The sequence below is a fragment of the Rhipicephalus microplus genome, chromosome 1, assembly GCF_043290135.1.
Source record: "Rhipicephalus microplus isolate Deutch F79 chromosome 1, USDA_Rmic, whole genome shotgun sequence".
Lineage (NCBI taxonomy): Eukaryota > Metazoa > Arthropoda > Arachnida > Ixodida > Ixodidae > Rhipicephalus > Rhipicephalus microplus.
The window spans coordinates 187,993,745-188,008,891 of record NC_134700.1 but is presented as its reverse complement, the minus strand read 5'-3'; the positions used below and the strand labels follow the sequence as shown (position 1 = coordinate 188,008,891).

The window sequence follows — 15,147 nt, the reverse complement described above, 5'->3', positions numbered from 1 at the left end:
CTTAAAAACGCGTGTGTAGCTAGACACAATTTGGCATAGGTTAAAACAAAAGGCAATGTCCAAAAGATGTTCACAATGAGCTACTTCGTTTCCTATAATGTCATGCGAACACCATTGAATGCCTGGTAAGTTGAAATCACCAATCAAAATTATTTTCTCGTCCTGGTGTTTTTTAGAATCCATAAAACATCTTAAGTCGGTCAGAGTCGTAGCAGGAGAACAGGAGGGTCTGTACATAACTCCAATGTACACAGGGTGATCATTTAATCGAATCTTTACCCATACGGCTTCAATGTCACCAGCATGTGGCAAAGTTTGATACTTTATGTCCCTTTTAATCATAAGTGCTACCCCGCCTCCTCTCCCGCCTCGGTCCTTCCTTATTAAGACGTAACCTGGCGGTGTAACTTCCACATCATGTACATCACTGTGCAACCATGTCTCGGTGATTGCCAATATGTCAGGATCATGTTCCAAGGTTGCACTTTCTATTAAGTGACTTTTGTTCAGTACGCTGCGAGCATTTAGGTTGATGATCTTAAAGTCGGCCTGTTTTTGTCTTTCAGGTCATTGTTGGTTGGGTTTAGCAGATGCTTTGCACTTGATCTTCTCCTTGGCATCATCACTCCAGGTGTACAAAACATTGTTGATAAGAACTTTGTCATAAACCAGTCTAGCTTTCGCTCCTTTCTTTCTTTCTTTCTTCTGAACTTGAGACACACAAGTTTCTCCGTATCTCAGTTACACGTTTTGAGTAGTCCTCACTAATGTTAATATGAGTGCTTTTTAGCTTAAAACAATTTTTCAGTATCTTTACTTTGTCTCGGTAGTCTGCCACTCTAAGGATTACAGGGCGGTCTTTGCCAGAAAATTTCTTTCCCAGTCTATGTATTCTTTCCATGGAATTCAGTTTCTGGTTGAGAATGAAGCCAAATATGTCGTCATTTATTTTTTTCAGTAATTCATCATCATTCTCAGGGCTTCTTCTTTTACGCCTGTAATAACAAGGTTCTTTCGTCTCGAGCGGTTTTCTAGGTCGTCAACCCTACTGCACAGAGCACTCAATTCTGTATGGCTCCTATCGACTGCACTCTCAAGCTTTAGCAGCCTACCATCCACTTTATTTATGCACTCTAATTTTTTTCAATTGTTATTAATCTGTTTTGAACTTGAATCACAGCAGACTCAGATGAGGCCTGTTGCTCTTGCATTTGCGAAATTTTAGACAAGATAGTTTTTTGCGTTTCTAGCAGTTCCTTAAACATTGCATCCGTAATAGGTCCAGGGTTTTGCTCGACATCTCCCGACAGTGAAAGCAACAGACCCGCTAGTGCAAAACAGTCACTTATGCAGTTTAGAATGGTGTGTGGACACGGCAACACTATTAAGCAAGGATCGTCACTACGGAAACCATATTTCCAGTCACCAACCTACACAAGTAGGGGTACGTTAGGTGACATCGTCGCGGCTTGGTTGCCGTGTCCACTGCCGCTTGAAGCAATTGGCGTCCCTTTTATAGCCGTTGGCGTGGCGCTGGCGGGCTGAACGGGTGACGTCATCATGCCATGTAGGTGTGCGCAGTAAAGATGATGCTCGGGCTGCAGGCGCGGTGCCACTGGCGTATCAAAGATATCACCAGCAACGATACCCGTGCCGAGCTTGTACGGTGCATCAAAGGTGTGACGCAGATCAAGCTGGCCCGTGCAAAACGCCAATGAGCCGGTCGACGAAAAAAGGCATCCCGTCAAAACCTGCACGAGTAGGGGTACGTTAGGTGACATCGTCGCGGCTTGGTTGCCGTGTCCACTGAAGAAAATGCAGCATTTTTCCATTGCCACCTTGCTTCTTACTGAAGCACGAGTAAGTACTTTATGTATTCAAATGTGGCAAACCCAGCCCTCTCATACCTAGATGCACTTGAATCAGTATAAATACATTATGTGTGTGATATGAAAACATGAAAACTCACCATTCCTGTGTACTTCAAAAAAGGCCTACGACAGCCCTGTGCTGCTGCTGTCGTCTGAGCAGCACGTTGCGTGGTGTGAGCATATGTTTCCCCTCTGGCTCCTTATCCTCAGCTGCTTGCATGTCCACAACTTACTCGTCCAAGGTCCACTTACCCGTACACAACGCAATGTTGTGGAGAGCAACGCAAGCATAGATGATTTGCGCTGCCCGATCGGGGCTGTAGAGCATCGTTCAGAAGTGCTGCAAGCAGCGGAACTTGCTCTTCAACACTCCAATACGTCTTTCCACAGCATTGCGCATGGATGCGTGCTCATTGTTGTATCGGCCTTCTAAGGTGTTGTGCGGTTGACTGCTAGGGACTGGAATTAGGAGCCATAACTCGAGAGGATACCCTGCGTCTTTTGCAATAGAAAGATAAAAGCTGAGTGCTCTGCCCCAGTTAGTACACATTATAGCTTACCAAGCAGATATTATCCAGGCTGCAGATGTGCAGCTAGGCGTGCACGCAGTGGGTTGTGTTCCCACACCCAGGAGTCATGGCATGAATCTGGGAATTATAGGTTCATGGCAAGGTTGCGCAGCCACGCGATGCACGCCTGCGATGAGGAGCGATATAAAATAGTACTGCAATTATGCTCCAAATAGTTTTTTTTCTATGCATATGCAGGAAACAATGCGTACTAGCCCAGTCATTGGTACAAGAAGCTTAGTGAAACACAGGGTGTAGCAACTAAGGACGGGGATCAATGACCCCTCTTCTGCGTTACACATGGCTACGACTTCCACTGAATGATCGATAAGTGAAAACCTACGCCTTGCTCTTGGGAAAGAACACTCGTGAATGCCAAAGCCAGCTCATGCAATTGTGATTGTAAGCACTTTCGTGTTTGAAATACTTTCCTGTTGTATATATATTTCTGCTACTTCTGCGACCCATATTACTGAATACCTCCAAAATGCATAACTCAATTATAGGCATTTGTGAAACTCTCAAGCTTGCAATTCGTCATGTATGGCGCAAACGTGCAAATAAATGTGCCCAGTGAATTTTACTCAGATCGAGCGACCGCGAAAAATCGCCGGTGTGGGCCTTTAATAACGTCGGCACCATAGCGTGCCGTTGGTCAGCATAGTTAAATTGTGACGCACGAAAGATGAAATCTGATAGCAATGAACGTGTGGGGTGTGGTATGTGCGGAAGAGTGGCGGAGAACGGTAACGGTGCACCAGGTATTCTGAACGACCGAATTTTCGCCAGAAACAGAGGGTCCCATCAAGAGCATCGGTGTCAGTCAAACTTTTTTTTTGTTTTTCGGAAGAAGCTATGGCAGCAAAAGCTGTAGAAATTCATATGTCTATGCGCTGTTCATGTTTCTTTAATGAGTACCTTTTCTTATAACACCTCATTGTTTGCGTCGACAGGAGAAAAGAAATTCATCATGGCCTTAGTACTCGGCAGTTCCTCGCCACGCGTAAAGCGATAAACTCGGCCACAAAAGACAGCCGCAACCCGGGCCGAGGTTATTCATCGAACGAGCAAAGGCTTTTCGTATTTTGCTTTGTCTCCAAAGCTCCAGCTCGCGTTTCCGGATTGCAAAAAAATGCAACGACACAACGCCTCACTCGTATCCTTATGTTTTTGTTTATTTTCTAAGCACTTTTTAAACCTATTCCCCCCACTCTAGCTCATAGCTCCTTCCTTCAATGGTAGACCTGCAAGCGGGAGGGGGCACAACGGAGCATGGCTTTGTGCAAACCACTGCCGTTTCGCATAAGGCCTTTTGTTTCACTTGCATGCACAGCGTCAAAGAAACGAGCTGGCTGCCTTAATACGGCTGCAGCTTTCGCAGGGCGCGAATAAGATGGTTTTCTTCTCAGTCACAGAGAAGGGAGGCCCCTTCCTTTCTTTTTCGCCTGCATTCTTATTCTTCTCTTGGATGTACACTCGGCGTCTCGTTCAAGCAGCTTCGCATTCTTGCAAAGCCGGCTGGCCCTTCAGACCACGCGAAGAAATTGTCCAGCACTACTTTGAAAATTGAATTTCCGCTTTGAACGCAATCAAACAGAAGCAACAGCAGAAACCAAGCGGGCGGAACGGCTGGGGCATTTCTCCCACTGCCACGCAGGAAGCGAGATTATGCGTACATACTGAAACCCATGGAAGAAATAAAAAATAAAATAAAAGCCGACGAGGATAGCGCGGAATCACCGTACTCTATGTCTCGTCTAACCGGTTTGTTCTCTACGCCAAAGAGTGCAATGGCAGTGTATATTCTCACGTTTACATGTACGCTTGGGGAATGGGAGCGCATATATCTACGCCGCAAAATAAAACATCACATCACTTTTGTTCAGGAGTCTATATATCTCGTGCCCTCGAAAAGGTACATTTTTGAATGCTCTTATCGAGGGTCTGAACCGTATCGACATGTTATTTTGTTTTCATTTTCTTAACAGCAAATAAGAAGCTTAAGGAATTGTTTTCTTAGTTCTGATATGTTTTCTCACATATTCAAGTGAATGCCCTTCTACCTTTATTACCGAACCGCTAATTTAAGCGCGAACGCAGTCATTTGGACTTCTCACGCTGGTTTTTAGGTAGACATAGAGCACTTATTTATTTTGAGCGACTTCGGAAAAAGATTATTGATTTCATCCTTCGTAATTGATAGTGTCAAGTAATGAAGGAACACACAAAGGTCGGACATTTTTCAGGTTGCTTCGGCCTCAAAATGGCCTGCCACAGAATGACGACACACGCACGTTGTCGCCAGTGAGGTTGAAATGAGTAACAGCGAGGTGAACTGAAAGGAACAGCTAAAGAAATAAGGCGTATTTGTTCAAAAAGTTGAGTAACTTAAACAAATGATTGCACCACATAGACCAAAAATATTATTTCCGGTTTCATTACTCCAAGGTAATCAAAGAAAAAAAAACTGAGCCAAGTTAGATTGGCTGTCAAGCATGCATGGAATAGGTAGGCTATTTCAATTGAAATATCTTGTCCACTTTGTGGAATAATACGAGCCATGGGTCGATATGACGAAGATTTCATGGAAAACTAAAATGCTCGTACAAAATGTCGGGAAAATACGAGTAGAAGACATAAGAGGGTGGACGCAGAGTCAATGACCTCTCTATTTGCTACGAAAGAGAGCTGGTCTTTCGTTTCGTTTACGTTAGGGTTCACTCGAACGGCTCTGTTGGAGGCACAGACATTCCCCTTGAGGATTCTGATCAATATTGATGGCATTCTTTCGCACAAGAGAACATCGTTTTCAAAGTTGCTTTATATCTATCTGCTCCTCTTCAAATGACGTCCCGTTTGCCGGTTGGTCGGTAGGAGTACGTTATCCATCTCTCACGCTGCCGATATACGCTCATTTTGCCTTTTCTTCATTATTTGAAGAATAATTCGGCTTAATTAAAGCCGATATAACTCACGAGAGGAATGAAACATTGAAAAATACATAAAAATAGAATACACTACGTATTACCTTCTATATCTTGACCACCAGCGCCGGCGTATCAATGCGCATACGTCACCTTTCAGTGCTCCTTTTTATCACGCTCTGCAGTTGCCCCTCTCTCCGTTTCCCTCTTTTTTTTTCGAGTGGGGGGGGGGCATTTTTCTTCATTAGTTTTGTTTTTCCTCTTGCCGAGTGTCTTGCCCCAAATGGCAAAATGCAGCGCGTGGTACCATGCTTGGAAAAAGGTTGTGTTCTGACCATGAGCCATTCGGTTCAGCGGTTTGAGAATGGTGTAGCATGAACCTCTAACAGGCGTCTGTGTTTGTAAGTGGCAAAAAAAAGATAATCAGAAGAAGTTAATTGTCATACAAGACAAAACGAATGGAAAAAAAGTAAACCAGCTCTTTTTGTTTTTGCTTTGTGTAGTTCACCCTCTTTGCTTTCGCTATATCATACCTGCAAATTTAGTCACTGAAAAGCAACGCTATACCATGATTTAATGTAATTTTGATCTTTAGTACAAGCTATTAGCGTTATAACCCTATGAACCAGCAATGAATGGCCCGGCTGTGTTTGGACTAAAAGTTCCTTTGTCCTTTAGGCTTTAAGTAATGAAGAAAATTTGAAACATATCCCAAATACAGTTTGTTTTTGCAGATGATTGACGTTGGACTTCTCTGTCTACACAACCAAATATATCTTTTCACAACCACTCTTACGCCTTTCTTTAAAAAGTACATTACTTTTTCTTTCATCAACGTTAATCGCAGATGAAGCTTGTATCAAGACACACTAATCGTTGTGCGTGAATGCGACAAAGAAGTTTCGTATTTTTTTCTTCACCTGATTTTATTCTCGTACTTTTTCTTTCATTTTTGTGAAGCATGCCTGAAAGAGACAGACAGAGAAAGAGAAAGAAGAAAAAAGATGTTCTTCAATATAAGATAGTTCTATCTTATACTAGTAGTATACTAAAAGAAGTGCTGAAAAAATTTTTCTACTACTCGACCAATCCCCTACATTGAGTGTGAGTCATCAGAGAAAGAGAAGAAGAAAAGGTAAAAAGAAATCGAGAGAGCATGTATAGTAGAAAAAGAAGCAGCGGCTGCATTTCCGATGGAGGCGGAAATGTTGTAGGCCCGTGTGCTCAGATTTGGGTGCACGTTAAAGAACCCATGGTGGTCGAAATTTCCGGAGCCCTCCACTACGGCGTCTCTCATAATCATATAGTGGTTTCGGGACGTTAAACCCCACATATCAATCAATCAATCAGTAGAAAAAGAAAATAAGCATGAGAAAAAAGAACAAATGGGATAAGGCAAGAAGCTGGATGGACGTAAGAGTACACCACCTCTCTAGCAGTTCACTTTATTGCATAATCTTTAGAAGTGTCTCTACAAACACCATAAGCATCACAGTTAGACTAGTATCGGACGAGTGGGTACGTAGAAAGCGGCCGTTTGTCGAAATTGAGCTACCCAGAGAGCCCCGTTACACACACATACGCTCAAGCCCGAGCCTAGCTTTAGAAGGTTCTTCAGGCCAACAAAGTCGTCATTGACCGACTGCTTTTATAGGTCATGGTATTGTGAGCACAACAACAGGGAACACATTTGATGGTTTTCTCGCTGGCGCAGCCTTTGGGAACAGCACAGCGTCACATTGCTGACGGGAAATATTTATTTGAAAGCTATGGTGAGCTGTCGTTAGCAAAGGGCCGTCATTCTGGTTCTCTTTGGCCAAGATGGAGCCAAAACGTGGATGTGGTGCTGCGCGAATTTCTGTGTTATACCTTCAGTGAGTTCCAGGAAAATTGTGTGGCTGCGCGCGCAAGTGTTTAACGTACTGAATTTAGACAAAAGGGTGTTTCGTTTGAAGCGAATAAAAAGTTGTTCTCCTCACAGACTTTACTAAGGCACTGATTGACTTCTTGAAGCAGAGAGATGGTAAGTCACCTTTGTATTTGTGAGCACAACCTCAAACAAAAGGCAGAAAGTTCTTGGTATCATTAGCATAAGAATTGTGAAAGCTCACACAAGACCCATTTCAAGTAACGAGGTCTTAGCAAAAGAGAAAAAGTTTGTCTAGCATAACAGGTGTTTGGCTTAGACACGTTTACTTTTGTTTCTCGCGCTCATGAGGCCTGCATTAGGGTCGTGTAGCCAAGGGAACCTTTATGCAAGGTTTTTAAACACGCCATTTTTGTTTAGGAACCAGCCAACGCCACTACAAAGCCGAGGCACGCTGCTCGACGTGAAATATAGTTAAAACAGCTTCTGTAGCACGCTGCGGGTTTTAAACAATGGCGGTCCCTTTATATGATAATGCATAGGTGTCAGATATGACACCTCACCTACGCATCTCGTCCACGCTCAGGAACGCTTCTTCAGAATTACGGAGCTTGAAGGCTTTCCGGGCTCAAGTTCTTCGCGTATGCAGTTAAACAATATAACACTTTATTTACTGCTTATACGCCCTTCTGCCCACCTCGTCTTTTTCATGTTCTCATTTTCGGGCCCGGAAACAAACATAGGATAAGCTTAATCTAAAAAAAATATGCATGTTCAGGAAACGTTCAGCGGAAAGCTATAAAGAGAACAAACAAATAAAGTATACGAAGGGTAGAGAACGTCGTTTATCCCGATTGAGTTGGTTAGCACACGCCTCTAATAGTTGCCGTCTTGTTCGTATGCTGCGCTTCCAAACTGCCGTCTTGGGTGCAACCTTTATTGCCTTTTTAAATGCATTACCGTCAAAAACACTGCCATCCCTCTTGACGATGCGGGTTCACATAGCAGCGCTGTCTCTCAAACTTAGTTAAGTTTTCATATCTTCCCAGATGCCGTATGAATAGTCTTTTATATAGCCACATTTCACAAATGATAGTTTTGTATTAGCGTGAAATAATGAACATTCAGCGGAGAACATGAACTCGTGCCCCGTCTACTTTGAGGTAATCGAATTTTTGCTCTGACACTATATAACTAGTATCAAGAAATCGCTTGTTTAGGTCGAACTGATAACGTCATTTAGACGGCGAAATATGTGTAAATAATACCAAACAATGTCGCAATTTGCTTGCGATTGTTAAAATGTGGAATTTCTATTCGTAAATAGGTGTTTAGGCATCATCGAAGTCAACATATCATCGTTGCCTTCCCCACCCATCCCAGAACACACACACACACACACACACACACACACACACACACACACACACACACACACACACACACACACACACACACACACACACACACACACACACACACACACACACACACACACACACACACACACACACACACACACACACACACACACACACACACACACACACACACACACACACACACACACACACACACACACACACACACACACACACACACACACACACACACACACACACACACACACACACACACACACACACACACACACACACACACACACACACACACACACACACACACACACACACACACACACACACACACACACACACACACACACACACACACACACACACACACACACACACACACACACACACACACACACACACACACACACACACACACACACACACACACACACACACACACACACACACACACACACACACACACACACACACACACACACACCTATTATAATAGTACCAGTTTGAAGACCCGGCATCTCAGCGCCAACTTATACTGATGCTGTGACGAGCCATTCAGATCTGCTTTGTTGCCTTTTATTTCGATGTATAGCACTGTTGTGATATTACTGAATGCCGTAAGAGCCAGCTACAGGGGCAGCTACAGGGGGCCGCCTAAACCAGCTCACCGCGAAATCAACGGGACTATCACCTTTTTGTGGACATCTGGTTATATATACCAAAAATGACTATGAATGAAAGCCGGTTCTGTCAGTAAAAATAGAAGAAAGCGCAGTTTCTTGGGCACTGGCTCCCACCCAAAACAAACAGCTGTTTCACTGTGTGTCGTATTGTAGGCATGCCAATAGTTTCGTGATCACAATGGGGTAGCGGAATGCAATAGACGCCTTCTCTCTTCGTGGTAATGTAAAGAGGAAAAATAGAATCATTATACTTTATTGCTTTTCTCGGGGCCATGCCATTATTTCATGCTTCCCTCAATGAATAAAGGGGGAGACCAAAATATCACGAACTTATCTTTTCTTCAGCTGAGGTAGCTCTTATTTGCAGGAAGTTACCACACCTATGCAACACTTTAGTCTGCAATCTACGAGCGGTACACTGAATACTGCCCGTGAAACGTGTGCGACCACTCGATACGCCTGACATACTGCGTCCACTATACTATCTAACGCAGAAGTGTAGCTTAAGCTCACGTGCACGATCTTTTGTGTTTTCATTTTTTATTTGTATCTTTTCATCCTCTAATCCTGTTCCCCGAGCGTAGGATAGACACCGGACGCGTGTCCGGTTGAACCCCCCTCATGCCTTTCCTTCTTCATCCTTCTTCCTTCATGTTTTGATAGCAGCGTATTCAAAAGTTTGTAAGCTTAGCTGCAGGGGGCTGAGATATTAATAGGTACTGAGAAGTCAGAACTACCCAGATCACTATCTCATGTATTTCTACGGAAGCGTGACCTGGTAACTTTTGATCAGGACTGCACCACTTTTATTCAAGTGGTTAATAGGTGAGGTCAACACTTTTACTGCGGCAACGACTACTCTATCAGGACGTCTTGAGGGGCTAGTTGGTTCATTCTATTCAGGTAAAAATTGCGCTGAAATAGAAAGGACACCACAAAGAAGGAACACTTAAACAGATCGAGCGCAACCGCTCGATCTGTTTAAGTGTTCCTTCTTTGTGGTGTCCTTTCTATTTCAGCGCAATTTTTACCTGAATAGAACGACTACTCTGTTTCTCAGAAAACAAAACAAGAAAATGCAGAAAGAAGGAAAATGAAACAAAATGTAGGGAACTGTGTGTTGCCCACCGCGGTGGTGTGGTGGATAAGGTACTCGGCTGCTGACCCGCCCGCATTTCTCGGGATCGAATTTCGGCTGCGGCGGCTGGATTTCCGATGGTGGCGGAAATGTTGTTGGCCCGTGTGTTCAGATTTGGGTGCACGTTAAAGAACCCCAGTTGGTCGAAATTTCTGGAGCCTTCCACTACGGCGTCTCTGATAATCATATAGTAGTTTGGGGACGTTAAGCTCCACATATCAATCAAATCAGGGAGCTGTGTGCTCTAATACAATATGTTTAGCAAAGAGTGTATCGCCCAAAAGGACGTTATCAAGTGCCTGTCAGTGATTGCTGTCATTGCATGTGACTAGACGATAGAGCACGTGCGGCTTGTTTGCGATCATTTTGACGGTGAGGTGATGTTCGATCAGCCGTTTAGGGCCTTTCGCTCTCATATTCACTTCGGGTATTTTTGTCATGTACATATTTTTTTCGCTCAATAAGACACCAGTTTCTTGGTGGTCAGCACTTTTTTGTCATGTGACTAGATTTTGGTTTCTCTAGGCACTATTCTTGTGAAAGAAGGAGGCAGTGACAAAAATTTTTTTGTGGTCTATTAACTTATTTTGAGTAATAAAATACCTTTTCCCGATAATATCTAACTGAAAGCTTTTCTTCGCGTAAAAGCTGAACACAACCGAACATAGTGAGTAGTGGGGTGCACAAAAAGAAGAATTGGTAATTGATTCGCAAAAACGAATCAATGAACGCGATAGCAACAAATTGGAAGGTCACGCGCAAATTAGCAAGTAGATTAAAACGTTCCCCTAGTTTCTCACACACAAATGACGCACGAATCGTGCTCACAAGTACAAATGAACGCGAATAAGTGACTGAGTTCTTACTTCGGTGTCTGAAAAGCGCGCCTTTTTCGCAAACAGAGACTGTGCAATGACTGCAGTGGTCTTTGTGCGCCCGGTAAATACAACAGAATCGTTCCAGTGAAAGTCCTAAGAGTACGATTGTCCCCACCGAGAGATAAGCGAGTGCTCGCGAGAGAGTCCTTTCCCCTCCTCTTGGCGGGGCAAAGTACGCGTGGGAGATTGGGGCGCGCGCCACCACGTCATGACGATATGGTGACATGCTCATTGAACCATCTCGCGGGTATGCTGAAATCATGATTGTAGTTCCCGCGAGATGCCCGTCACCAGCGATGAGTGGTAGGTATAATGGCTTGCCGTTTGAACGTTGAAGGAGGTGCTCCTCAGTGGATCAGTGGTTAAGGTCTCGCACTCACGACTCAGAAATCCCAAGTTTGATTCCGCGCCCGCGCCAGAGTCTTTCTCCGATTTATTTTTGTTTCTTGCATATATATATATATATCTATATATATATATATATATATTTAGTGTAGGCATTCATTCAGCACATCATCTATCTATACACATATTCATCATCATGAGTGGTTGTCATCTTCTTCTGCTGTGGGGACTTGGTCTGAGTTCTGTGCCTTGGGCGTGGTCGCTTCATCGTGTCTTCTGGGCCTGATAAAGGTTGCCTTCACCGTTACATCACAAGTGGTGGAGTGTGCTCTACGATCTTCCGTCCTCTCCCAGCCCGATCTGCCTCCTGGAGCTGCGCTCAGGTCGTCGTTTGTGCCAGGTGTCCGGTAACATGCCTCAGGACGAGCCAACCGGCGCTTCTGCGTCTACCTCCACGGCCCCGGCTACCACGGCCTATCCATCGTGGATTATCACCGCGCACCAGCGTGAGCCGCCCACGTTCGCCGGACTTCGAGGTGAAGATTTGGAGGATTGGTTGGACCAGTTCAATCGAGCGAGTTCCACTAACAACTGGGATGATCCTACCAAGCTTCGCCGTGTTTCTATCTCACAGGCGTAGGGAAAACATGGTTTTTCAATCATGAAACGGACATTACGGACTGGACACGTTTCAAGCAACAGCTTCGCCAAATTTTCGGCACCCCGGCGGTTCGTTCAGCTCTCGCGAAGAAGACACTGGATTCTCGCAAGCAACAATGCGGTGAGTTCTACACATCGTACATAGAGGATGTGCTTGCTCTCTGTCACCGTTTCAGCACGTTCATGTCTGAATCAGAGAGAGTTCGTCATCTATTGAAAGGGATAGGCACGGTCGCGTTCAATGCCTTGGTCATTCAAAATCCGACAACAGTCGCTGACGTTGTTGCCACGTGCCAACGCCTAGAGGAATTTGAATCCCAACGGTTACCGTCGGACAGCTCTGAAAACACTACCACGACTGATGCCTCATTGCGTGCCATGATCCGGGCGATTATACAGGAAGAGCTGCAATCTTTCGGCCTCTCAATGACACCGAGTCCACCTCCCCCCTCCAACACTGTTTTGCGGGATTTTATCAAAGAGGAGTTGGCGTCCATGACCGGGCCAGCGTATGTAGACTCTCCAGTACCTCGACTCCAGCCGACGTACGCACAAGTCCTCGCTAACGCACCACCCGTGGTACAACCGATGCCCGCACACTCGACGCCTGTCCTGCTGGCTTCGTTGACTCCGAGTGTGACTAGCCAGCCCTTTCACCCAACGTGGCGGCCGCATCGTCCGATCTGTTATTACTGCGGCTATCGGGGCCACATTGCACGCGTCTGTCGGAAGCGTCAGCAGGACGAGCGTCGTGGACTCGACACCTACGGACGGGATGATGGGACAAGCTGGTACGCTTTCCAACGTCGTCCTTATGATCCACCGCTACGCCGCTCACCGTCTCCAACTGCGAAATCTGAGCCAACCAGTTCCTACCGCTCTACTAGACGCCGCTTACCCTTACCCCTCTGCCGTTCCACGTCTCCATTGCGACCTGTCTCGCAAATCACCAACCAACGCCCGGAAAACTAACCTCTGCAGCTTTTGGAGGAAAAGCTGCATCGAACGAAAAGACAAAAATTCCTCCAGTGCGTCCATATAATACGATAGCTGTTTTGATAGAAGGTGCGTACGTGGACGCTTTAATAGACACTGGTGCTTCTTTGTCTGTGATTGATCGTTCTTTGTGCTCACGTCTACGAAAACTCACCACCCCTTATGATGGACCTACACTGCACGCTGCTCAAGGGGACGCCATTAGACCAGCCGCTATGAGCACCGCTCGTGTTTTCATAGCTGGTTTCTTCACTTTGTACAATTTGCTGTGCTGAATACGTGTGCCCACCAGATTATATTAAGCTGGGATTTTCCGTCTAGGGTGAACGCTTCTATCTGCTGTCGAGAAAATGTTGTTCATATGATGGAAACTGACTATGCCCTGTATGCGGATGACAAGCCCGTTCGCTTGCTCGCTGCTGAAGAGACCGAGCTACCACCTGGTCATCAGCGGATAGTTGCCATCACTTCTAATGTGATCGACTCTGTTGACGTGTTTGTCCAACCATCTGCACGCTGTCTCGCAAGAGGTATAGCCCTTGCTTCAGTTCTAGCACGATTCCACAATGGCTCCGGACTTCTCTACGCTACAAACCAGACTTCTCAGAAAATTCTCATTCCTAAAGGCACCACAATGGCTTGCGTTTCTGAATCTCAACCTGTCTCTGTTGTCCCGCTTATGCCAACGTGTTCTGACCTTCCTTCTATTGGACGTTCATCAAGCGTTTATGTTCTGGCGGCGACTATTAGTCCAGAACTGACCTCTTCACAGACAGATGAGTTGCTTCCCTTACGGAAACGCCATACATGGCCCATATATAAGTTATATCTGGCCATTTATAAGCATATATGGCAGCATATGTGGCCATATATAAGCATATATGGCAGCATATGTGGCCACATATAAGCATATATGGATGTATATCTGGCGGAGTCGGTTCATGTATGGGGTTATATACGGCCATATATGACGCGGTTGGCCCATATAAGGAGTCAAATCCGGCCAAATAAGGCATGGCCACACCATATATAACATATCAAGTGGATCCTTATATGTGGAAGTGCTCTCTTATTTGGGATGAACCACGTATATATTTAGCACCGTGATCACACTTTTATGCGAATTGTAATATATAACAATTTGTACACAAAGCTGACCTGCTTATTTTTCATAACAATAGGAGTATTAAATATATATGTTGTTTCTGCCATGCAAAAAAACCGAAATTTCAGGTCAGCTTTGTGTACGTGATAGTTGCAACTCAGTTGAATGCATATATGCATGCATTCGTGTAATTTAACTTGTACATTTTTCATGGCATTTAGGTTTGAAACAATAAGTTGCAATTAATACAACGTAAATAATGTATACAAGAGCAGACATGTTTTACGAGGAAGGAATCGTGTCAAGTCACAAAACGTATTGAAGCTTCCGAACCTCGCTATTATTATAGAGCAATCCTATATAGTATTATGTAAAGACAAAATGCATGCAACTTATAATGTTCACATTAATGCATTGTTTAAAGGGGCAACAAGAAATAGTAATTTCAATGCACTTTTAGCTTCCACATCGGTGGACAAAATTTCTGATTATTTGAAAGTTTTGATGGCTATATGCTCCCTTCATATAACAACATTTCTATTAATCCTGTTGACCCCTCATCTGCGATTGCTTTCAGCAGCAATTTACTATAATTGCATGCGCAGTGCAATGTTTAAGGGAGTATTTTCAAAAACAAAAAGAACTTACGTGAATGCAACTTGCAGGCACCATTATGATTACATTCAAGATGGAAGTTGTACTAATTTATTGCAAAAATACATCTTGCGTTTCCTT

At 44.4% G+C, this 15,147-nt stretch overlaps 1 pseudogene; it reads right to left on the bottom strand.

Annotated features, from left to right (window-relative positions):
- Positions 1-567: 567 nt before the first annotated feature.
- On the bottom strand, positions 568-1,781 carry LOC119164634 (uncharacterized; annotated as a pseudogene).
- Between the last annotated feature and the right edge of the window lie 13,366 nt (positions 1,782-15,147).